This window comes from Rhinichthys klamathensis, unplaced genomic scaffold (assembly GCF_029890125.1).
Source record: "Rhinichthys klamathensis goyatoka isolate OS25496 unplaced genomic scaffold, OSU_Roscu_1.1 h1tg000236l_1, whole genome shotgun sequence".
NCBI classification, from domain to species: Eukaryota; Metazoa; Chordata; class Actinopteri; order Cypriniformes; family Leuciscidae; genus Rhinichthys; species Rhinichthys klamathensis.
The window spans coordinates 3,340,158-3,365,000 of NW_026606759.1; the positions used below are offsets into that span (position 1 = coordinate 3,340,158).

General features: G+C 39.2%; 14 non-coding genes across 14 annotated transcripts; all 14 read left to right on the plus strand.

Annotated features, from left to right (window-relative positions):
• The first annotated feature begins 56 nt into the window (after window positions 1-56).
• On the plus strand, window positions 57-175 carry LOC130099838 (5S ribosomal RNA). Its single transcript, XR_008808490.1, has one exon. It is a non-coding gene; the product is annotated as a 5S ribosomal RNA (ribosomal RNA).
• Window positions 176-236: 61 nt separating this feature from the next.
• On the plus strand, window positions 237-355 carry LOC130099840 (5S ribosomal RNA). Its single transcript, XR_008808492.1, has one exon. It is a non-coding gene; the product is annotated as a 5S ribosomal RNA (ribosomal RNA).
• A 5,600-nt stretch (window positions 356-5,955) lies between these two features.
• Window positions 5,956-6,074, plus strand: LOC130099841 (5S ribosomal RNA). Its single transcript, XR_008808493.1, has one exon. It is a non-coding gene; the product is annotated as a 5S ribosomal RNA (ribosomal RNA).
• Window positions 6,075-6,135: 61 nt separating this feature from the next.
• LOC130099842 (5S ribosomal RNA) lies at window positions 6,136-6,254 on the plus strand. Its single transcript, XR_008808494.1, has one exon. It is a non-coding gene; the product is annotated as a 5S ribosomal RNA (ribosomal RNA).
• A 61-nt stretch (window positions 6,255-6,315) lies between these two features.
• LOC130099843 (5S ribosomal RNA) lies at window positions 6,316-6,434 on the plus strand. The gene has a single exon (XR_008808495.1). It is a non-coding gene; the product is annotated as a 5S ribosomal RNA (ribosomal RNA).
• Window positions 6,435-12,184: 5,750 nt separating this feature from the next.
• On the plus strand, window positions 12,185-12,303 carry LOC130099844 (5S ribosomal RNA). The gene has a single exon (XR_008808496.1). It is a non-coding gene; the product is annotated as a 5S ribosomal RNA (ribosomal RNA).
• A 61-nt stretch (window positions 12,304-12,364) lies between these two features.
• Window positions 12,365-12,483, plus strand: LOC130099845 (5S ribosomal RNA). The gene has a single exon (XR_008808497.1). It is a non-coding gene; the product is annotated as a 5S ribosomal RNA (ribosomal RNA).
• Window positions 12,484-12,544: 61 nt separating this feature from the next.
• LOC130099846 (5S ribosomal RNA) lies at window positions 12,545-12,663 on the plus strand. Its single transcript, XR_008808498.1, has one exon. It is a non-coding gene; the product is annotated as a 5S ribosomal RNA (ribosomal RNA).
• A 61-nt stretch (window positions 12,664-12,724) lies between these two features.
• Window positions 12,725-12,843, plus strand: LOC130099847 (5S ribosomal RNA). Its single transcript, XR_008808499.1, has one exon. It is a non-coding gene; the product is annotated as a 5S ribosomal RNA (ribosomal RNA).
• A 174-nt stretch (window positions 12,844-13,017) lies between these two features.
• LOC130100154 (5S ribosomal RNA) lies at window positions 13,018-13,136 on the plus strand. Its single transcript, XR_008808792.1, has one exon. It is a non-coding gene; the product is annotated as a 5S ribosomal RNA (ribosomal RNA).
• A 61-nt stretch (window positions 13,137-13,197) lies between these two features.
• Window positions 13,198-13,316, plus strand: LOC130099848 (5S ribosomal RNA). Its single transcript, XR_008808500.1, has one exon. It is a non-coding gene; the product is annotated as a 5S ribosomal RNA (ribosomal RNA).
• A 173-nt stretch (window positions 13,317-13,489) lies between these two features.
• Window positions 13,490-13,608, plus strand: LOC130099849 (5S ribosomal RNA). The gene has a single exon (XR_008808501.1). It is a non-coding gene; the product is annotated as a 5S ribosomal RNA (ribosomal RNA).
• A 61-nt stretch (window positions 13,609-13,669) lies between these two features.
• LOC130099852 (5S ribosomal RNA) lies at window positions 13,670-13,788 on the plus strand. The gene has a single exon (XR_008808503.1). It is a non-coding gene; the product is annotated as a 5S ribosomal RNA (ribosomal RNA).
• Window positions 13,789-19,537: 5,749 nt separating this feature from the next.
• LOC130100115 (5S ribosomal RNA) lies at window positions 19,538-19,656 on the plus strand. Its single transcript, XR_008808756.1, has one exon. It is a non-coding gene; the product is annotated as a 5S ribosomal RNA (ribosomal RNA).
• The last annotated feature ends 5,187 nt before the right edge of the window (window positions 19,657-24,843 follow it).

Below are 24,843 nucleotides of genomic sequence, written 5' to 3' on the forward strand. Positions count from 1 at the left end.
GTTTACTTCACTAATGTTCTAACCTTTCAAATAGCCCGATTTTGGCAGCAGATTTCGCTTACGGCCATACCACTTTGAGCACGCCCGATCTCGTCTGATCTCGGAAGCTAAGCAAGGTCGGGCCTGGTTAGTACTTGGATGGGAGACCGCCTGGGAATACCAGGTGCTGTAAGCTTTATTGTTTACTTCACTAATGTTCTAACCTTTCAAATAGCCCGATTTTGGCAGCAGATTTCGCTTACGGCCATACCACTTTGAGCACGCCCGATCTCGTCTGATCTCGGAAGCTAAGCAAGGTCGGGCCTGGTTAGTACTTGGATGGGAGACCGCCTGGGAATACCAGGTGCTGTAAGCTTTATTGTTTACTTCACTAATGTTCTAACCTTTCAAATAGCCAGATTTTGGCAGCAGATTTCGCTTACGGCCATACCACCTTGGTAGCGCTAGCGAGCTGAACAGGAAGTCAGTAGATTCCGTGCAGGAAAGTCCGGAAAGTTTGTTTGGAGAAATCCTTTCTTTTATTTAAATTTTTTTTCTGATTTGGGACTGGAATATAATTTAAGAAATTTATAAGTTGGTGTGGGGTTTCTCCCCAAACAGCACGCTGCTGTTTGGGGTGATTCTGGTGGTGGAGTTACACGCGAGGAGCTACGGGCAAAATGGAGGCAAACAAAGAGAAGGACAAGGGGCCGGTGAGGAGAATGGAAGATGGAAACAAAGAAACAGGTCGAAGTTATGAGAAGAAACTAACAGTGATGGTAGAGATTGTTGGAAATGAAAGAATTACGATGATGGAATTATTGCGGAAAGTAAAAGAAGAGTGTGGTGAAGTCATTGGTTGCAGATATAAAAATCCCAAGGAGTACGAATTGACCATGAAGGAGGAGAAAGGAAAGAAGAAGTTGCTTGATGGAATAAAAATCCGAAGTGGGAGCATACTGGCAAAGGAGATAAATAACTGTGAGACTGTGGTTTCTTTTTTGAACCTACCCACGTACATCACGGACGAGGAGATAATAAAGAAGCTAATAGACTGGGGAGTTACACCAGCGTCGACACTTAAAAGGAGGATGTGGCCAGGGACTGGAATTGCTGATGGGACGAGGTTCCTGAAAGTCAAGTTTACGGAGAAGGTAAAATCGCTTCCGTACTCGACAAAATTTGAAACAGTGGGTGGAACAGAGCACTTTCGAGTATTGCACGACAGGCAAGTAAAGGTGTGTCGCCTGTGCATACAGCCAGGACACATTGTCAAAGAGTGTCCGAATTTCAGGTGCTATAAGTGCGGTGGACAAGGGCATTATGCACGGGAGTGCAACGAAGGGAACTGCACTGTGTGCTGGAAGAAGAACGACCTGTGTGTGTGTAACAGTGAAGAAGATGACGACAGAGAGGAGGCTGGAGACTCTATTGACCTGTATGGCGAAGTGGGAGAGACCCAAATATCAAGTGGTGAGGATGGAGGTGAGGAGTGGAGCGAGCTGGAAGGCATTCTGGAAGCAGGAGGATCTGAAAAAAGTAGCGGAGAGCGGAATAACGCAAGAGCTGGGATGGATAACGAAATCTCAACCAGCGGTGGTGGGAGAGACAAGAAGGATGAGAGCAAAAGTCAACATGAAAGAGGATTGAGAAAAGAAGGAGCGTCGGCGGGAGTACAAGGTGGAAAAGGAGAAGGAGAAGGGGAAGAAGAGATGATTGTACAGGAGGCTATCTTGGTGGACATAATGGACTCAACAGGGACAAAAGAAACTGTCTCAAATGTGCTTAAGAGGAAAAAAGGGGAAGGTGGAGAAGGCAACGCAAAAAAGTAAGACGTTAATCTAATCAAGAGACATGTTTATGTTTATGTTATTATTTTCTATTATTTTCATAATGAGTGAAGTATTAAGCATTGCATGCTTGAACTGTAATGGTTTGAGGGATATGGACAAGTTTAAACAAGTGATGAGTGTTGTGAATGCACAAGTAGTATGTCTGCAAGAGACGCACTGGACAGATGATATAATGGGCGATATAAAGAGGATTTGGGACAAAGAAATATATGTTAATCATGGCACACAAAAAGCCCGTGGAGTAGCGGTGTTGATTAGAGAAGGGTGGATGTGCAATATAAAACAAATACAAAATGATGGTGAGGGGAGGGTATTAGGGATTGATTTTACACTTCAAAATGATAAATTTAGACTAGTTAACGTGTATGCTCCAAATGTGGAAACGGAAAGAAAAGAGGTTTTTATGATGTTGAAGCCTTTATGTATTGAGAAGTGTATAATGGTGGGTGATTTTAATGTGAAATGTACTAGATTAGACATGGCTAAAAATATGGTGTTTAAAGAAGATACTTCTAGGAAATGTTTAAAAGGTTTAATGCAGAGTAAAGATATGGTAGATGCCTGGAGGGAGGAAAACCCTTTTAAGAGAGAATTTTCAAGGAGGCAAATGGTGATGGGTGAATTAAAGCAAAGTAGAATAGATCTATGTCTGGTTAAAAGGGACATTTTACAAAATATAAAGAGTGTATGTTATAATTTTAAAGGTATAAGTGACCATGCAGTAATGACAGTCAAATTAGGGGGAAACTCAAAAATAAAAGGTGGGGGTACGTGGTGTTTAAATTCTGCCTTATTGAGGGAAGATGCGTACAGAAGAAGAATAGAGAAATGTATTAAGGATGAAATGGAAAACTACTTATACGAAGAAAATATATGTAAATGGTGGGGTATATTAAAAAAGGAAATAAAAAGAGTAAGTATTAGATACTCTAAACAGAGGAATTACATGAGAAAATGCAAACTAGGCAATATGTATAGGTTATTGGAGGAAGAAGCCGGGAAAATTGAAAATAATCCTGAATATACAAAGGAACATTATTGTCAGATAAAAGCAGAAATTGAGGTGTGTGAAAAAGAAAAATGTGAAGGTGCAAAAATAAGAAGTAGGGCACAATATGTTTTAGAAGGAGAGAGATGTACAAAATATTTTATGAATTTAGAGAAGAAAAAACAGGGGAGAAAGTTCATTACGGAGTTGGAAAATGGAGAAGGGGGGAAAGTTACGGATTATGTAGAAATAATAGAAAGGGTAGAAGAGTTTTATAGTAATTTATTTAAGAAAGGGAATGTAAAACAAGATGATATAGATAAGGTATTAGATCATGTAAATATAAGTCTTAAGGATGGGGATAGGGAGTTGTGTGAGGGAGACATAACTCTAGAAGAGGTAGAAGAGGCAATCAGACAGACAAAGCCAAATAAAAGCCCAGGAGCGGATGGTTTAACACATGAATTTTATCAAACTTTTATGAAAATTTTGGCACCGATATTGTTGAGAATGTATACGGAGATGGAGGACAAAAAAGAAGTGCCAAAATCTATGTGTACAGGGATGATAACGATTCTTTATAAAAATAAAGGGAGTCCGCTCAAATTAGAAAATTATAGGCCTCTAAGTCTTTTAAACACAGAGTATAAAATTTTAACAAAGATTTTAGCAAACAGACTAAAGAAAGTAATAGGGACCATAATAGCACCAAATCAGGCCTATAGCATCCCAGGAAGGGATATAACCGACACAGTTTGCACAGTAAGGGATGTTGTGTGCAGGATGGGGGAGGATGGGGAAGGTGGAATAATTTTATGTGTAGATCTAAACAAGGCATTCGATAGAGTGGAACACGACTTTTTAGAACAAACAATGAGGAGATTTGGGTTCGGGAATAGAATGCTGGGATGGATAAGTCTGTTATACAGTAAAGCCCAAAGTTGTGTGAAGGTAAATGGAGTTTTAACAGACCCTTTTCCGCTCGAGAGATCAGTGAGACAAGGATGTCCGATGTCTGCATTGCTATACTCAATCTCGGTTGAACCGTTAGCGATAATGGTACGAGCAGATAAAAAGATAAGGGGCATTAAAATTCCAAACAGTTGTGAGAGTGTGATACACCAATATGCGGATGACACGACATTTACGATTAGGGATGTAGAGAGTATAAAAAAGATAATGGGGCACATAGAAATATATGGGAAAGCGTCAGGAGCAAAAATAAATGTAGAAAAGTCTGAAATAATGAGCATAGGAGGGGTAGACTTAAGAGGGTTTGATATACCTTTTAAAACTACATTGGGTTATGTTAATATTTTAGGTGTGCAGATTGGAGAAAATGCTAAGAATGCAAGGGATGCCACATGGACAGGGGTTTTAAATAAAATTAAACAAGAACTCCAATTTTGGAAATTAAGGGAAGTTATGTTAAGAGGGAAAGTCATGCTGGTGAACTCTTTATTGCTTTCCAAATGTAACTATATTTTAGGTGCAGTTGATTTGCCACAATGGGTAATGAATGAGGTGACTGAAATAACGAATGATTTTATGTGGGGAGGGAAGGGAGTGAAAATAGCAAGGAAAACATTAATCGCGAGCAAAAAAGAAGGAGGATTAGAATTGATTGATTTAGAAGTTAAAAAGAAGGCAATAAGGGTGAAAGTGGTGAAAAAGTATTTATGTGGGAAAGAGGAGTATGGATGGAAGGGTTATATGAAGGAGGTGTTGGACAAATGTAGTGGGTGTGGGGAAGAAGGGCTTTTTATGGTACTAAAAAAGCCAATGTATGATAAAGTGCCGCTGTTTTACCAGGAAGTGCTTAGTGCATGGGCAGAAGTTTTAGGAAATGTAAAATTTGAATGTGAGAATATAAATCAAGTTTTAAATCAGCCAATTTTTTTAAATCCAAGAATTAAAATGAAAGAGAGAATGTTTTATGACAAGTTGTATATAAAAGCAGGAGTGAGACAAGTAAAAGATCTAGCATACGAGTACGTAAGAGGGTTTTTACCTAATAGAGCTATATATGATTGTGTTGTGGGATGGAATGATGATATTGAAATGTCAAAAGTGGACTCGATGTGTGAAAACATCAAAATGAGCTTGCCCAGAGCCTGGACAAAGAGAATTGAAAACGAAACTGTTAAACCTGGGGAGTGGGGATTGCCAGTTTTGTATTTTGATGGAGGTGATGGGGAAAAATTACTGGAAGGAGTGTCCACTAATATGATGTATAAGTTCATGTTGAAAAAGGAGATAAAAGTACCAGCATCAGAAATTGTGTGGCAGAAGGTGTTCCCTGGTTTAAATGTCAAAGAAATTTGGAAGAATCTGTGTGTGAAATACAATGGACTTGAGTGTGAAAACTTGGACTTTAAGTTAAGACACAACAGAATTTACACGAAAGTGGTACTTCACCAGATAAATAGGAACATAAGTAGGGATTGTGATGTGTGTAAATCTGCTCCAGAGACACTGATGCATATATTTTTAGAGTGCAGAGAACTTGAGGACTTCCATGGAAAGTTAAAAGAAATATTAAAGGAGAACTGGGGGAAAAATGTTGGGCAAGATGAGTGGAAAACACTGTTTTTATTTGGAGATTCTGTGGGTAATAAAGATAAGAAAGTTAATCTTTGTAACTACATATTGAGCCATGCAAGATACGCAGTATGGGCAAGGAGGAACTTAGCGTTTAATGAAGGGAAAAATGTGGAAATATGTACAATGTTCAAACAGGTGCTGAGGAAAAATGCTTACCTGATGTGGAAGTATGTGGAGGAGGATGTTTTTGAAGAGTATTTTTTAAAGGATTGTGACCTGATAAATGTGGATGATGGAAAGAAAATGAACATCAACTTTTGAGCAATTACCAGTGTATTCAATGTAACATGCTAATTGTTGTAATGATGTATTTTCTTTGTGAAATGTAAAATTATTTTGATATTTTTGATAATAAAAAAATAAAATAAAAAAAGCACGCCCGATCTCGTCTGATCTCGGAAGCTAAGCAAGGTCGGGCCTGGTTAGTACTTGGATGGGAGACCGCCTGGGAATACCAGGTGCTGTAAGCTTTATTGTTTACTTCACTAATGTTCTAACCTTTCAAATAGCCAGATTTTGGCAGCAGATTTCGCTTACGGCCATACCACTTTGAGCACGCCCGATCTCGTCTGATCTCGGAAGCTAAGCAAGGTCGGGCCTGGTTAGTACTTGGATGGGAGACCGCCTGGGAATACCAGGTGCTGTAAGCTTTATTGTTTACTTCACTAATGTTCTAACCTTTCAAATAGCCCGATTTTGGCAGCAGATTTCGCTTACGGCCATACCACTTTGAGCACGCCCGATCTCGTCTGATCTCGGAAGCTAAGCAAGGTCGGGCCTGGTTAGTACTTGGATGGGAGACCGCCTGGGAATACCAGGTGCTGTAAGCTTTATTGTTTACTTCACTAATGTTCTAACCTTTCAAATAGCCCGATTTTGGCAGCAGATTTCGCTTACGGCCATACCACTTTGAGCACGCCCGATCTCGTCTGATCTCGGAAGCTAAGCAAGGTCGGGCCTGGTTAGTACTTGGATGGGAGACCGCCTGGGAATACCAGGTGCTGTAAGCTTTATTGTTTACTTCACTAATGTTCTAACCTTTCAAATAGCCAGATTTTGGCAGCAGATTTCGCTTACGGCCATACCACCTTGGTAGCGCTAGCGAGCTGAACAGGAAGTCAGTAGATTCCGTGCAGGAAAGTCCGGAAAGTTTGTTTGGAGAAATCCTTTCTTTTATTTAAATTTTTTTTCTGATTTGGGACTGGAATATAATTTAAGAAATTTATAAGTTGGTGTGGGGTTTCTCCCCAAACAGCACGCTGCTGTTTGGGGTGATTCTGGTGGTGGAGTTACACGCGAGGAGCTACGGGCAAAATGGAGGCAAACAAAGAGAAGGACAAGGGGCCGGTGAGGAGAATGGAAGATGGAAACAAAGAAACAGGTCGAAGTTATGAGAAGAAACTAACAGTGATGGTAGAGATTGTTGGAAATGAAAGAATTACGATGATGGAATTATTGCGGAAAGTAAAAGAAGAGTGTGGTGAAGTCATTGGTTGCAGATATAAAAATCCCAAGGAGTACGAATTGACCATGAAGGAGGAGAAAGGAAAGAAGAAGTTGCTTGATGGAATAAAAATCCGAAGTGGGAGCATACTGGCAAAGGAGATAAATAACTGTGAGACTGTGGTTTCTTTTTTGAACCTACCCACGTACATCACGGACGAGGAGATAATAAAGAAGCTAATAGACTGGGGAGTTACACCAGCGTCGACACTTAAAAGGAGGATGTGGCCAGGGACTGGAATTGCTGATGGGACGAGGTTCCTGAAAGTCAAGTTTACGGAGAAGGTAAAATCGCTTCCGTACTCGACAAAATTTGAAACAGTGGGTGGAACAGAGCACTTTCGAGTATTGCACGACAGGCAAGTAAAGGTGTGTCGCCTGTGCATACAGCCAGGACACATTGTCAAAGAGTGTCCGAATTTCAGGTGCTATAAGTGCGGTGGACAAGGGCATTATGCACGGGAGTGCAACGAAGGGAACTGCACTGTGTGCTGGAAGAAGAACGACCTGTGTGTGTGTAACAGTGAAGAAGATGACGACAGAGAGGAGGCTGGAGACTCTATTGACCTGTATGGCGAAGTGGGAGAGACCCAAATATCAAGTGGTGAGGATGGAGGTGAGGAGTGGAGCGAGCTGGAAGGCATTCTGGAAGCAGGAGGATCTGAAAAAAGTAGCGGAGAGCGGAATAACGCAAGAGCTGGGATGGATAACGAAATCTCAACCAGCGGTGGTGGGAGAGACAAGAAGGATGAGAGCAAAAGTCAACATGAAAGAGGATTGAGAAAAGAAGGAGCGTCGGCGGGAGTACAAGGTGGAAAAGGAGAAGGAGAAGGGGAAGAAGAGATGATTGTACAGGAGGCTATCTTGGTGGACATAATGGACTCAACAGGGACAAAAGAAACTGTCTCAAATGTGCTTAAGAGGAAAAAAGGGGAAGGTGGAGAAGGCAACGCAAAAAAGTAAGACGTTAATCTAATCAAGAGACATGTTTATGTTTATGTTATTATTTTCTATTATTTTCATAATGAGTGAAGTATTAAGCATTGCATGCTTGAACTGTAATGGTTTGAGGGATATGGACAAGTTTAAACAAGTGATGAGTGTTGTGAATGCACAAGTAGTATGTCTGCAAGAGACGCACTGGACAGATGATATAATGGGCGATATAAAGAGGATTTGGGACAAAGAAATATATGTTAATCATGGCACACAAAAAGCCCGTGGAGTAGCGGTGTTGATTAGAGAAGGGTGGATGTGCAATATAAAACAAATACAAAATGATGGTGAGGGGAGGGTATTAGGGATTGATTTTACACTTCAAAATGATAAATTTAGACTAGTTAACGTGTATGCTCCAAATGTGGAAACGGAAAGAAAAGAGGTTTTTATGATGTTGAAGCCTTTATGTATTGAGAAGTGTATAATGGTGGGTGATTTTAATGTGAAATGTACTAGATTAGACATGGCTAAAAATATGGTGTTTAAAGAAGATACTTCTAGGAAATGTTTAAAAGGTTTAATGCAGAGTAAAGATATGGTAGATGCCTGGAGGGAGGAAAACCCTTTTAAGAGAGAATTTTCAAGGAGGCAAATGGTGATGGGTGAATTAAAGCAAAGTAGAATAGATCTATGTCTGGTTTAAAAGGGACATTTTACAAAATATAAAGAGTGTATGTTATAATTTTAAAGGTATAAGTGACCATGCAGTAATGACAGTCAAATTAGGGGGAAACTCAAAAATAAAAGGTGGGGGTACGTGGTGTTTAAATTCTGCCTTATTGAGGGAAGATGCGTACAGAAGAAGAATAGAGAAATGTATTAAGGATGAAATGGAAAACTACTTATACGAAGAAAATATATGTAAATGGTGGGGTATATTAAAAAAGGAAATAAAAAGAGTAAGTATTAGATACTCTAAACAGAGGAATTACATGAGAAAATGCAAACTAGGCAATATGTATAGGTTATTGGAGGAAGAAGCCGGGAAAATTGAAAATAATCCTGAATATACAAAGGAACATTATTGTCAGATAAAAGCAGAAATTGAGGTGTGTGAAAAAGAAAAATGTGAAGGTGCAAAAATAAGAAGTAGGGCACAATATGTTTTAGAAGGAGAGAGATGTACAAAATATTTTATGAATTTAGAGAAGAAAAAACAGGGGAGAAAGTTCATTACGGAGTTGGAAAATGGAGAAGGGGGGAAAGTTACGGATTATGTAGAAATAATAGAAAGGGTAGAAGAGTTTTATAGTAATTTATTTAAGAAAGGGAATGTAAAACAAGATGATATAGATAAGGTATTAGATCATGTAAATATAAGTCTTAAGGATGGGGATAGGGAGTTGTGTGAGGGAGACATAACTCTAGAAGAGGTAGAAGAGGCAATCAGACAGACAAAGCCAAATAAAAGCCCAGGAGCGGATGGTTTAACACATGAATTTTATCAAACTTTTATGAAAATTTTGGCACCGATATTGTTGAGAATGTATACGGAGATGGAGGACAAAAAAGAAGTGCCAAAATCTATGTGTACAGGGATGATAACGATTCTTTATAAAAATAAAGGGAGTCCGCTCAAATTAGAAAATTATAGGCCTCTAAGTCTTTTAAACACAGAGTATAAAATTTTAACAAAGATTTTAGCAAACAGACTAAAGAAAGTAATAGGGACCATAATAGCACCAAATCAGGCCTATAGCATCCCAGGAAGGGATATAACCGACACAGTTTGCACAGTAAGGGATGTTGTGTGCAGGATGGGGGAGGATGGGGAAGGTGGAATAATTTTATGTGTAGATCTAAACAAGGCATTCGATAGAGTGGAACACGACTTTTTAGAACAAACAATGAGGAGATTTGGGTTCGGGAATAGAATGCTGGGATGGATAAGTCTGTTATACAGTAAAGCCCAAAGTTGTGTGAAGGTAAATGGAGTTTTAACAGACCCTTTTCCGCTCGAGAGATCAGTGAGACAAGGATGTCCGATGTCTGCATTGCTATACTCAATCTCGGTTGAACCGTTAGCGATAATGGTACGAGCAGATAAAAAGATAAGGGGCATTAAAATTCCAAACAGTTGTGAGAGTGTGATACACCAATATGCGGATGACACGACATTTACGATTAGGGATGTAGAGAGTATAAAAAAGATAATGGGGCACATAGAAATATATGGGAAAGCGTCAGGAGCAAAAATAAATGTAGAAAAGTCTGAAATAATGAGCATAGGAGGGGTAGACTTAAGAGGGTTTGATATACCTTTTAAAACTACATTGGGTTATGTTAATATTTTAGGTGTGCAGATTGGAGAAAATGCTAAGAATGCAAGGGATGCCACATGGACAGGGGTTTTAAATAAAATTAAACAAGTACTCCAATTTTGGAAATTAAGGGAAGTTATGTTAAGAGGGAAAGTCATGCTGGTGAACTCTTTATTGCTTTCCAAATGTAACTATATTTTAGGTGCAGTTGATTTGCCACAATGGGTAATGAATGAGGTGACTGAAATAACGAATGATTTTATGTGGGGAGGGAAGGGAGTGAAAATAGCAAGGAAAACATTAATCGCGAGCAAAAAAGAAGGAGGATTAGAATTGATTGATTTAGAAGTTAAAAAGAAGGCAATAAGGGTGAAAGTGGTGAAAAAGTATTTATGTGGGAAAGAGGAGTATGGATGGAAGGGTTATATGAAGGAGGTGTTGGACAAATGTAGTGGGTGTGGGGAAGAAGGGCTTTTTATGGTACTAAAAAAGCCAATGTATGATAAAGTGCCGCTGTTTTACCAGGAAGTGCTTAGTGCATGGGCAGAAGTTTTAGGAAATGTAAAATTTGAATGTGAGAATATAAATCAAGTTTTAAATCAGCCAATTTTTTTAAATCCAAGAATTAAAATGAAAGAGAGAATGTTTTATGACAAGTTGTATATAAAAGCAGGAGTGAGACAAGTAAAAGATCTAGCATACGAGTACGTAAGAGGGTTTTTACCTAATAGAGCTATATATGATTGTGTTGTGGGATGGAATGATGATATTGAAATGTCAAAAGTGGACTCGATGTGTGAAAACATCAAAATGAGCTTGCCCAGAGCCTGGACAAAGAGAATTGAAAACGAAACTGTTAAACCTGGGGAGTGGGGATTGCCAGTTTTGTATTTTGATGGAGGTGATGGGGAAAAATTACTGGAAGGAGTGTCCACTAATATGATGTATAAGTTCATGTTGAAAAAGGAGATAAAAGTACCAGCATCAGAAATTGTGTGGCAGAAGGTGTTCCCTGGTTTAAATGTCAAAGAAATTTGGAAGAATCTGTGTGTGAAATACAATGGACTTGAGTGTGAAAACTTGGACTTTAAGTTAAGACACAACAGAATTTACACGAAAGTGGTACTTCACCAGATAAATAGGAACATAAGTAGGGATTGTGATGTGTGTAAATCTGCTCCAGAGACACTGATGCATATATTTTTAGAGTGCAGAGAACTTGAGGACTTCCATGGAAAGTTAAAAGAAATATTAAAGGAGAACTGGGGGAAAAATGTTGGGCAAGATGAGTGGAAAACACTGTTTTTATTTGGAGATTCTGTGGGTAATAAAGATAAGAAAGTTAATCTTTGTAACTACATATTGAGCCATGCAAGATACGCAGTATGGGCAAGGAGGAACTTAGCGTTTAATGAAGGGAAAAATGTGGAAATATGTACAATGTTCAAACAGGTGCTGAGGAAAAATGCTTACCTGATGTGGAAGTATGTGGAGGAGGATGTTTTTGAAGAGTATTTTTTAAAGGATTGTGACCTGATAAATGTGGATGATGGAAAGAAAATGAACATCAACTTTTGAGCAATTACCAGTGTATTCAATGTAACATGCTAATTGTTGTAATGATGTATTTTCTTTGTGAAATGTAAAATTATTTTGATATTTTTGATAATAAAAAAAAAAAAAGAAAAAAAGCACGCCCGATCTCGTCTGATAAAAAAAAAAAAAAGCACGCGCGATCTCGTCTGATCTCGGAAGCTAAGCAAGGTCGGGCCTGGTTAGTACTTGGATGGGAGACCGCCTGGGAATACCAGGTGCTGTAAGCTTTATTGTTTAAAAAAAAAAAAAAAAAAAAAAGAGTCAATGAGCTTTTCAAATAGGCGGAAATAGTCTCTTTGTTTCTTCAAAAAGCCTGAAATAGTCTCTCTGAGTTTCTTCAGAAACCCTGAAAGAGTCTCTTAAATTTTTCTTCAAAAAGCCAGATTTTGGCAGCAGATTCCGCTTACGGCCATACCACTTTGAGCACGCCCGATCTCGTCTGATCTCGGAAGCTAAGCAAGGTCGGGCCTGGTTAGTACTTGGATGGGAGACCGCCTGGGAATACCAGGTGCTGTAAGCTTTATTGTTTACTTCACTAATGTTCTAACCTTTCAAATAGCCCGATTTTGGCAGCAGATTTCGCTTACGGCCATACCACTTTGAGCACGCCCGATCTCGTCTGATCTCGGAAGCTAAGCAAGGTCGGGCCTGGTTAGTACTTGGATGGGAGACCGCCTGGGAATACCAGGTGCTGTAAGCTTTATTGTTTACTTCACTAATGTTCTAACCTTTCAAATAGCCCGATTTTGGCAGCAGATTTCGCTTACGGCCATACCACTTTGAGCACGCCCGATCTCGTCTGATCTCGGAAGCTAAGCAAGGTCGGGCCTGGTTAGTACTTGGATGGGAGACCGCCTGGGAATACCAGGTGCTGTAAGCTTTATTGTTTACTTCACTAATGTTCTAACCTTTCAAATAGCCAGATTTTGGCAGCAGATTTCGCTTACGGCCATACCACTTTGAGCACGCCCGATCTCGTCTGATCTCGGAAGCTAAGCAAGGTCGGGCCTGGTTAGTACTTGGATGGGAGACCGCCTGGGAATACCAGGTGCTGTAAGCTTTATTGTTTAAAAAAAAAAAAAAAAAAAAAAGAGTCAATGAGCTTTTCAAATAGGCGGAAATAGTCTCTTTGTTTCTTCAAAAAGCCTGAAATAGTCTCTCTGAGTTTCTTCAGAAACCCTGAAAGAGTCTCTTAAATTTTTCTTCAAAAAGCCCGATTTTGGCAGCAGATTTCGCTTACGGCCATACCACTTTGAGCACGCCCGATCTCGTCTGATCACGGAAGCTAAGCAAGGTCGGGCCTGGTTAGTACTTGGATGGGAGACCGCCTGGGAATACCAGGTGCTGTAAGCTTTATTGTTTACTTCACTAATGTTCTAACCTTTCAAATAGCCCGATTTTGGCAGCAGATTTCGCTTACGGCCATACCACTTTGAGCACGCCCGATCTCGTCTGATCTCGGAAGCTAAGCAAGGTCGGGCCTGGTTAGTACTTGGATGGGAGACCGCCTGGGAATACCAGGTGCTGTAAGCTTTATTGTTTAAAAAAAAAAAAAAAAAAAAAGAGTCAATGAGCTTTTCAAATAGGCGGAAATAGTCTCTTTGTTTCTTCAAAAAGCCTGAAATAGTCTCTCTGAGTTTCTTCAGAAACCCTGAAAGAGTCTCTTAAATTTTTCTTCAAAAAGCCCGATTTTGGCAGCAGATTTCGCTTACGGCCATACCACTTTGAGCACGCCCGATCTCGTCTGATCTCGGAAGCTAAGCAAGGTCGGGCCTGGTTAGTACTTGGATGGGAGACCGCCTGGGAATACCAGGTGCTGTAAGCTTTATTGTTTACTTCACTAATGTTCTAACCTTTCAAATAGCCAGATTTTGGCAGCAGATTTCGCTTACGGCCATACCACTTTGAGCACGCCCGATCTCGTCTGATCTCGGAAGCTAAGCAAGGTCGGGCCTGGTTAGTACTTGGATGGGAGACCGCCTGGGAATACCAGGTGCTGTAAGCTTTATTGTTTACTTCACTAATGTTCTAACCTTTCAAATAGCCAGATTTTGGCAGCAGATTTCGCTTACGGCCATACCACCTTGGTAGCGCTAGCGAGCTGAACAGGAAGTCAGTAGATTCCGTGCAGGAAAGTCCGGAAAGTTTGTTTGAAGAAATCCTTTCTTTTATTTAGATTTTTTTTCTGATTTGGGACTGGAATATAATTTAAGAAATTTATAAGTTGGTGTGGGGTTTCTCCCCAAACAGCACGCTGCTGTTTGGGGTGATTCTGGTGGTGGAGTTACACGCGAGGAGCTACGGGCAAAATGGAGGCAAACAAAGAGAAGGACAAGGGGCCGGTGAGGAGAATGGAAGATGGAAACAAAGAAACAGGTCGAAGTTATGAGAAGAAACTAACAGTGATGGTAGAGATTGTTGGAAATGAAAGAATTACGATGATGGAATTATTGCGGAAAGTAAAAGAAGAGTGTGGTGAAGTCATTGGTTGCAGATATAAAAATCCCAAGGAGTACGAATTGACCATGAAGGAGGAGAAAGGAAAGAAGAAGTTGCTTGATGGAATAAAAATCCGAAGTGGGAGCATACTGGCAAAGGAGATAAATAACTGTGAGACTGTGGTTTCTTTTTTGAACCTACCCACGTACATCACGGACGAGGAGATAATAAAGAAGCTAATAGACTGGGGAGTTACACCAGCGTCGACACTTAAAAGGAGGATGTGGCCAGGGACTGGAATTGCTGATGGGACGAGGTTCCTGAAAGTCAAGTTTACGGAGAAGGTAAAATCGCTTCCGTACTCGACAAAATTTGAAACAGTGGGTGGAACAGAGCACTTTCGAGTATTGCACGACAGGCAAGTAAAGGTGTGTCGCCTGTGCATACAGCCAGGACACATTGTCAAAGAGTGTCCGAATTTCAGGTGCTATAAGTGCGGTGGACAAGGGCATTATGCACGGGAGTGCAACGAAGGGAACTGCACTGTGTGCTGGAAGAAGAACGACCTGTGTGTGTGTAACAGTGAAGAAGATGACGACAGAGAGGAGGCTGGAGACTCTATTGACCTGTATGGCGAAGTGGGAGAGACCCAAATATCAAGTGGTGAGGATGGAGGTGAGGAGTGGAGCGAGCTGGAAGGCATTCTGGAAGCAGAAGGATCTGAAAAAAGTAGCGGAGAGCGGAATAACGCAAGAGCTGGGATGGATAACGAAATCTCAACCAGCGGTGGTGGGAGAGACAAGAAGGATGAGAGCGAAAAGTCAACATGAAAGAGGATTGAGAAAAGAAGGAGCGTCGGCGGGAGTACAAGGTGGAAAAGGAGAAGGAGAAGGGGAAGAAGAGATGATTGTACAGGAGGCTATCTTGGTGGACATAATGGACTCAACAGGGACAAAAGAAACTGTCTTAAATGTGCTTAAGAGGAAAAAAGGGGAAGGTGGAGAAGGCAACGCAAAAAAGTAAGACGTTAATCTAATCAAGAGACATGTTTATGTTTATGTTATTATTTTCTATTATTTTCATAATGAGTGAAGTATTAAGCATTGCATGCTTGAACTGTAATGGTTTGAGGGATATGGACAAGTTTAAACAAGTGATGAGTGTTGTGAATGCACAAGTAGTATGTCTGCAAGAGACGCACTGGACAGATGATATAATGGGCGATATAAAGAGGATTTGGGACAAAGAAATATATGTTAATCATGGCACACAAAAAGCCCGTGGAGTAGCGGTGTTGATTAGAGAAGGGTGGATGTGCAATATAAAACAAATACAAAATGATGGTGAGGGGAGGGTATTAGGGATTGATTTTACACTTCAAAATGATAAATTTAGACTAGTTAACGTGTATGCTCCAAATGTGGAAACGGAAAGAAAAGAGGTTTTTATGATGTTGAAGCCTTTATGTATTGAGAAGTGTATAATGGTGGGTGATTTTAATGTGAAATGTACTAGATTAGACATGGCTAAAAATATGGTGTTTAAAGAAGATACTTCTAGGAAATGTTTAAAAGGTTTAATGCAGAGTAAAGATATGGTAGATGCCTGGAGGGAGGAAAACCCTTTTAAGAGAGAATTTTCAAGGAGGCAAATGGTGATGGGTGAATTAAAGCAAAGTAGAATAGATCTATGTCTGGTTAAAAGGGACATTTTACAAAATATAAAGAGTGTATGTTATAATTTTAAAGGTATAAGTGACCATGCAGTAATGACAGTCAAATTAGGGGGAAACTCAAAAATAAAAGGTGGGGGTACGTGGTGTTTAAATTCTGCCTTATTGAGGGAAGATGCGTACAGAAGAAGAATAGAGAAATGTATTAAGGATGAAATGGAAAACTACTTATACGAAGAAAATATATGTAAATGGTGGGGTATATTAAAAAAGGAAATAAAAAGAGTAAGTATTAGATACTCTAAACAGAGGAATTACATGAGAAAATGCAAACTAGGCAATATGTATAGGTTATTGGAGGAAGAAGCCGGGAAAATTGAAAATAATCCTGAATATACAAAGGAACATTATTGTCAGATAAAAGCAGAAATTGAGGTGTGTGAAAAAGAAAAATGTGAAGGTGCAAAAATAAGAAGTAGGGCACAATATGTTTTAGAAGGAGAGAGATGTACAAAATATTTTATGAATTTAGAGAAGAAAAAACAGGGGAGAAAGTTCATTACGGAGTTGGAAAATGGAGAAGGGGGGAAAGTTACGGATTATGTAGAAATAATAGAAAGGGTAGAAGAGTTTTATAGTAATTTATTTAAGAAAGGGAATGTAAAACAAGATGATATAGATAAGGTATTAGATCATGTAAATATAAGTCTTAAGGATGGGGATAGGGAGTTGTGTGAGGGAGACATAACTCTAGAAGAGGTAGAAGAGGCAATCAGACAGACAAAGCCAAATAAAAGCCCAGGAGCGGATGGTTTAACACATGAATTTTATCAAACTTTTATGAAAATTTTGGCACCGATATTGTTGAGAATGTATACGGAGATGGAGGACAAAAAAGAAGTGCCAAAATCTATGTGTACAGGGATGATAACGATTCTTTATAAAAATAAAGGGAGTCCGCTCAAATTAGAAAATTATAGGCCTCTAAGTCTTTTAAACACAGAGTATAAAATTTTAACAAAGATTTTAGCAAACAGACTAAAGAAAGTAATAGGGACCATAATAGCACCAAATCAGGCCTATAGCATCCCAGGAAGGGATATAACCGACACAGTTTGCACAGTAAGGGATGTTGTGTGCAGGATGGGGGAGGATGGGGAAGGTGGAATAATTTTATGTGTAGATCTAAACAAGGCATTCGATAGAGTGGAACACGACTTTTTAGAACAAACAATGAGGAGATTTGGGTTCGGGAATAGAATGCTGGGATGGATAAGTCTGTTATACAGTAAAGCCCAAAGTTGTGTGAAGGTAAATGGAGTTTTAACAGACCCTTTTCCGCTCGAGAGATCAGTGAGACAAGGATGTCCGATGTCTGCATTGCTATACTCAATCTCGGTTGAACCGTTAGCGATAATGGTACGAGCAGATAAAAAGATAAGGGGCATTAAAATTCCAAACAGTTGTGAGAGTGTGATACACCAATATGCGGATGACACGACATTTACGATTAGGGATGTAGAGAGTATAAAAAAGATAATGGGGCACATAGAAATATATGGGAAAGCGTCAGGAGCAAAAATAAATGTAGAAAAGTCTGAAATAATGAGCATAGGAGGGGTAGACTTAAGAGGGTTTGATATACCTTTTAAAACTACATTGGGTTATGTTAATATTTTAGGTGTGCAGATTGGAGAAAATGCTAAGAATGCAAGGGATGCCACATGGACAGGGGTTTTAAATAAAATTAAACAAGAACTCCAATTTTGGAAATTAAGGGAAGTTATGTTAAGAGGGAAAGTCATGCTGGTGAACTCTTTATTGCTTTCCAAATGTAACTATATTTTAGGTGCAGTTGATTTGCCACAATGGGTAATGAATGAGGTGACTGAAATAACGAATGATTTTATGTGGGGAGGGAAGGGAGTGAAAATAGCAAGGAAAACATTAATCGCGAGCAAAAAAGAAGGAGGATTAGAATTGATTGATTTAGAAGTTAAAAAGAAGGCAATAAGGGTGAAAGTGGTGAAAAAGTATTTATGTGGGAAAGAGGAGTATGGATGGAAGGGTTATATGAAGGAGGTGTTGGACAAATGTAGTGGGTGTGGGGAAGAAGGGCTTTTTATGGTACTAAAAAAGCCAATGTATGATAAAGTGCCGCTGTTTTACCAGGAAGTGCTTAGTGCATGGGCAGAAGTTTTAGGAAATGTAAAATTTGAATGTGAGAATATAAATCAAGTTTTAAATCAGCCAATTTTTTTAAATCCAAGAATTAAAATGAAAGAGAGAATGTTTTATGACAAGTTGTATATAAAAGCAGGAGTGAGACAAGTAAAAGATCTAGCATACGAGTACGTAAGAGGGTTTTTACCTAATAGAGCTATATATGATTGTGTTGTGGGATGGAATGATGATATTGAAATGTCAAAAGTGGACTCGATGTGTGAAAACATCAAAATGAGCTTGCCCAGAGCCTGGACAAAGAGAATTGAAAACGAAACTGTTAAACCTGGGGAGTGGGGATTGCCAGTTTTGTATTTTGATGGAGGTGATGGGGAAAAATTACTGGAAGGAGTGTCCACTAATATGATGTATAAGTTCATGTTGAAAAAGGAGATAAAAGTACCAGCATCAGAAATTGTGTGGCAGAAGGTGTTCCCTGGTTTAAATGTCAAAGAAATTTGGAAGAATCTGTGTGTGAAATACAATGGACTTGAGTGTGAAAACTTGGACTTTAAGTTAAGACACAACAGAATTTACACGAAAGTGGTACTTCACCAGATAAATAGGAACATAAGTAGGGATTGTGATGTGTGTAAATCTGCTCCAGAGACACTGATGCATATATTTTTAGAGTGCAGAGAACTTGAGGACTTCCATGGAAAGTTAAAAGAAATATTAAAGGAGAACTGGGGGAAAAATGTTGGGCAAGATGAGTGGAAAACACTGTTTTTATTTGGAGATTCTGTGGGTAATAAAGATAAGAAAGTTAATCTTTGTAACTACATATTGAGCCATGCAAGATACGCAGTATGGGCAAGGAGGAACTTAGCGTTTAATGAAGGGAAAAATGTGGAAATATGTACAATGTTCAAACAGGTGCTGAGGAAAAATGCTTACCTGATGTGGAAGTATGTGGAGGAGGATGTTTTTGAAGAGTATTTTTTAAAGGATTGTGACCTGATAAATGTGGATGATGGAAAGAAAATGAACATCAACTTTTGAGCAATTACCAGTGTATTCAATGTAACATGCTAATTGTTGTAATGATGTATTTTCTTTGTGAAATGTAAAATTATTTTGATATTTTTGATAATAAAAAAAAAAAAAAAAAAAAGCACGCCCGATCTCGTCTGATAAAAAAAAAAAAAAGCACGCGCGATCTCGTCTGATCTCGGAAGCTAAGCAAGGTCGGGCCTGGTTAGTACTTGGATGGGAGACCGCCTGGGAATACCAGGTGCTGTAAGCTTTATTGTAAAAAAAAAAAAAAAAAAAAAAAAGAGTCAATGAGCTTTTCAAATAGGCGGAAATAGTCTCTTTGTTTCTTCAAAAAGCCTGAAATAGTCTCTCTGAGTTTCTTCAGAAACCCTGAAAGAGTCTCTTAAATTTTTCTTCAAAAAGCCAGATTTTGGCAGCAGATTTCGCTTACTGCCATACCACTTTGAGCACGCCCGATCTCGTCTGATCTCGGAAGCTAAGCAAGGTCGGGCCTGGTTAGTACTTGGATGGGAGACCGCCTGGGAATACCAGGTGCTGTAAGCTTTATTGTTTACTTCACTAATGTTCTAACCTTTCAAATAGCCCGATTTTGGCAGCAGATTTCGCTTACGGCCATACCACTTTGAGCACGCCCTCTGGTGGAGACAGGAAGTGGTATTGCGAGTGAAGTAGTGAGAAGTGAGTGTGTTTGTTTGGGTCGGACGAAGGATTTCTTTTTTCAAACTATTAAGATCAACTGTTTGAAAGGAGAGCGTGCATTTTGGAGTAATTTAATCCTCAAACAGCTTTTGCTGTTTGGGGATAGATACTTCCAGAAGCAGAAAAGGAGAAATGGATGGACAAAAGGAGACGGGAAGAGGTCGAAGCATGTGGAGCATGAGAAGTGAAGAGCGCAACTATGGCAAGGAGCTGACGGTGCTGGTGGAGATAGAGGGTGAAGAAAGAATTACAATGATGGAACTTTTGAAGAGAGTGAAGGAAGAATGCGGAGGAGTTATTGGATGCAGATATAAAACTCCAAAGGAGTACGAGTTGACGATGGAGGATGCGAAGGCAAAGGAAAAAATTCTAGATGGCTTAAAGATCAGAAACAGCCGGGTGATGGTAAAAGAGGTGGATTGCATGGAGGTGGTTGTTTCTTTTTTAGGACTGCCCATGTACATTTTAGATGAAGAAATTTTGAACAAGCTAAATGAATGGGGAGTAACAGCGGCATCTAAAATTAAGAGGAGAGTGTGGCCGGGAACGGACATTGCGGATGGGACAAGGTTTTTGAAAGTGAAGTTCAATAATGAAGTCAAATCGTTGCCTTATTCGACAAAATTTGAGACTCTTGGCGGCACAGAACATTTTAGAGTTATACATGATAGACAAGTGAAGGTTTGCCGTCTCTGCATACAACCGGGGCATGTTGTTAGAGACTGCCCGAATTTTAGGTGTTTCAGATGTGGCACACAAGGACATTATGCAAGAGAGTGCAAAGAAGAGAATTGTGGCGAGTGTGGAATGCGGCCAGGACGATGCATGTGTGAAACGCCGACAGTAATAGAAGAGGAGTGCAATGAGGAGAACATATCAGATCGGTATGAGGTGGAGGAAAGAGAAGGAGGCGAGGATGGAAGCGCAGAAGGAGACGTCGGTCAAAGCTCCGGGGCAGAGGAAGAGGGAGCGGAAAGAACGGAGGACATGGAGAGTAGGAGCAGCCAAGAGGAGAGGCGCTCGGGGCGGAGGATGAGAGATGGAGTGAAGAGAGGGGACGCAACAAGTAAAGAGATGGTTCCTCAAGGTCTGGAGTGTGAAGATGGAGAAAGAAAGATGGAAGAAAGTGGTAGTGAAGAAGGAGACGATGCCAAAAGTCAAGGAGGAAAGCATTGTGAGGAAAAAAGAGTGAAGAAGAACGAGGGGGGGAGAAAGGAGAAAGAAATGCCAGAGAATCCTGTGTCAAGCGTGGAGGAGGATATGGACCTGTCTGAGGAGAAGAGTATGACAAAGAAAAGAAAGAAGAAAATGGCAGAAACGCATGAGGCAGAAAGTAAGAGCACTGTTTAATTTGAATGGGTATAAATCTTTTAAAATTTTTGTTTATTACTATGTGGGGTATTATGCACATAGTGTGTTTGAACTGTAATGGGTTAAGAGACCTCAACAAGTTCGAGAAGGTAAAGAGACTATTAAAAGCGGATGTGATATGCTTACAAGAGACACACTGGACAGGGGACTTAATGGACAATATAAAAAAGAGATGGGAGGGAGAAATTTATGTGAGTAATGGAAATATAAAAGCCTGTGGAGTGGCTATTCTGATTAAAAAAGACAGAGTACAAAATGTGAAACAGATATATAAGGATGGAAGTGGGAGATTATTAGGACTTGAGTTTATGTTTTGCAATGAATTGTTTAGGATTATAAACATTTATGCACCAAATATAGAGGTGGACAGAAAAGAAGTCTTTAATGAAATGAAGAAAATATATAAAGGGAGGTGTATAGTGGTTGGTGATTTCAATGTGTGGTGCACGAGGATGGATGCTTGTAGCACTGCCAATTTTAAATCTGATGGGTCAAGAAAAATTTTAATGGAGTGGATGCGGAATGAGGATATAGTGGATGTGTGGAGGGAAGATAATCCATATAGGAGAGAATTTTCGAGAAGACAAATGGTGATGGGGAGCTTAAAACAGAGCCGTATAGATTTGTGTTTGACAAAAAGAGAAATGTTAAAATATGTAAAAAATGTGAAGTATAAGTTTGTTAGCTTAAGTGATCATGCTGTGATGACAGTTAAGGTGGGTGTAATTGAGGAGAAGAAGGGAGGTGGAGTGTGGTGTTTAAATGCTAATTTGTTAAAGGAAGAAGCGTATAAAGAAAATATTGTTAAATGTATAAACTATGAGATGCAGAACCCGTTGTTTGAGGAAAATGTATGTGAGTGGTGGGAGGGAATGAAAGAGAAAATAAAAAAAAGAAGTATTAGGTATTCAAAACAAAGGAATTTTATGAGGAGAAGTAAAGCAGAAACATTAGAAAATGCATTAAATTTGGAAGCGGAAAAAAAAGAAAACACTCCAGGGTATGGTGAGGAAAGCTATTTGAAGTTAAAAACAGAATTAGAAGAGTATGAGAAAGAGAAAAGTAAAGGAGTAATAATAAGGAGTAGAGCTCAATATGCTTTGGAGGGAGAAAGGAGTACAAAATTCTTCCTCAATTTAGAAAATAAAAAGCAGAGTAGAAAGCAGATAGTAGAGTTGGAAAATAAGAATGGTGATAAAGTTAATGATTTTGTGGGGATATTAGAAGAAGTGGAGGGTTTTTATAGAGAATTATTTAAGAAAGAGGGTGTAAAACAAGAGTGTGTGGATGAAGTTTTGAGTGCTGTGAATGTGAAGTTAGGTGAGGATGAGAAGAGTATGTGTGAGGGGGATATAGGGATTGAAGAAATAAAATGTGCTATAAATCAGACAAAAAAGAATAAAAGTCCGGGTTCGGATGGTTTAACCCATGAGTTTTACAAAACTTTTATAGAGACCTTAGCACCATTGCTGCTAAAGGTGTATAAAGATATGGAAGAGAGGTCGGAAATGCCGAAATCTATGTGTTTAGGAATGATAACAATCTTATATAAGAATAAAGGAAGCCCGATGAAGCTGGAAAATTATAGGCCTTTGAGTTTATTGAATTCTGATTATAAAATTTTAACAAAAGTTATAGCGAATAGAATGAAGCAGGTGGTAGGGAGTATTGTGTCACCGAGTCAGGCATATAGTATAAAGGGGAGAGATATTGTGGACACTATATGTACAATAAGAGATGTAGTAGATAGCATGGGGAAAGATGGGAAGGGGGGGTTGGTTTTTTCAGTGGATTTGAACAAAGCATTTGATAGAGTAGAGCATAGTTTTATTGAACAGACATTGGCAAAATATGGTTTTGGAGATAAAATAAGAAGGTGGATAAAGTTAATATATGAAAATGCTAGAAGCTGTGTTAAAATTAATGGGGTTTTAACTGATTCCTTTCCTTTAGAAAGGTCAGTTAGACAAGGGTGCCCATTATCAGCTTTGTTATATTCAATAATAGCGGAGCCACTGGCTTCTCTGATTAAAAGGGATAAAGGTATAAGAGGTATTCAAATACCATACGGGGGAGTAAGTGTAATTCACCAGTATGCGGATGATACAACCTTTACAGTCAGGGATATGGAGAGTGTGAGGAGAATAAAAATGCAGATGGAAATGTATGGAAAAGCCTCAGGTGCTAAGATAAATGTTGACAAGTCAGAAATAATGAGTTTAGGAGGAGGGGTAGATTTAGAAGGGTTAGATGTTCCTTTTAAAATAACGAAAGATTATTTAGAGATTTTAGGAGTGTGTGTAGGAGGGAATGCGAAAGAGGCTAGAGATGCTACATGGACAGGAGTTTTAAACAAAATTAAACAAGTGCTTAATTTTTGGAGGTTAAGAGATCTGAGATTAAGAGGAAAAGTAGTTGTGGCAAATTCATTAATATTTACGAAGTGTAACTATGTGATGGGAGCAATTGATTTGCCGGACTGGGTCTTGAATGAGATAAAGGAGGCTGTGATTGCTTTTGTCTGGGGAGGTAAAGGTATTAAGATATCAACAAAAACATTGATTGCTGATTATAAGGAGGGAGGTCTGAGGATGGTAGATTTAGAGGTAAAGAGGAAGGCAATAAGAGTTAAAACAATAAAAAAGTATGTGTGTGACAAAGTAGAGTATGGGTGGAAGGGGTATATGAGGAAGTTTTTAAATGAGGGTGGAGGATGTGGTGAAGAAGGATTGTTTATGGCCTTTAAAAAACCTATGACTGCAAAAATGCCATTGTTTTATCAAGAGGTTTTTAGTGCCTGGGCTGAATTTTTGGATAAAGTGGATTATGAATGTGATAACATAAACCAGGTGCTTAACCAGCCGTTATTTCTGAGCACAAAAATTAAGAGGGGAGGGAAAACGCTATATAATAAATTGTTTATGAGAGCGGGAGTGAGAAAGGTGAAAGACATGGCATATGAGTATGTTACAGGTTTTTTGCCAAATAGGGCTGTATATGATTGTGTGGTGGGATGGGATGATGAAATTGAGAAATCTAAAGTGGACTGTGAATGTGAAAACATTAAAACAAGCATTCCGGAAAGGTGGGTGCAAAGGATTGAGAGAGAGACTGTGAAAGTAGGAGATTGGGGGTTCCCTGAAATGTATGTTATGGATAATAAAGAAAAAAGGTTTCTGTGTCAGTTAAGTGTGAAAACAGTCTATAAGATGTTGGTGAAAAAGGAAATCAAGGCGCCTGCATCAGAGGTAGTGTGGCCAAGGGTATTCCCTGGAATGAATGTAAAGGTGATCTGGAGTAATTTAAATGTGAAATATAATGGACTGAACTGTGAAAACCTGGACTTTAAATTAAGACATAACAGAGTCTATACAAAGGTGGTGATTCACCAAATGAACAGAAATGTAAAAAGAGAATGTGATGTATGTGGGATAGAGCCAGAAACATTGATGCACATTTTTTTTGACTGTAAAGAACTGGAAGCATTTCATGCAAAAATTAAAGCGTTGGTGAAAAAAGGATTGGGAAAAGATGAGACAGGGGATGAATGGAGAAAGTTGTTCTTGTTTGGGATAAATGTGAATAAAAATGATAGGAAGGTGAATTTATGGAACATAGTATTAAGTAATGCAAGATATGCGATATGGGTGAGGAGGAATA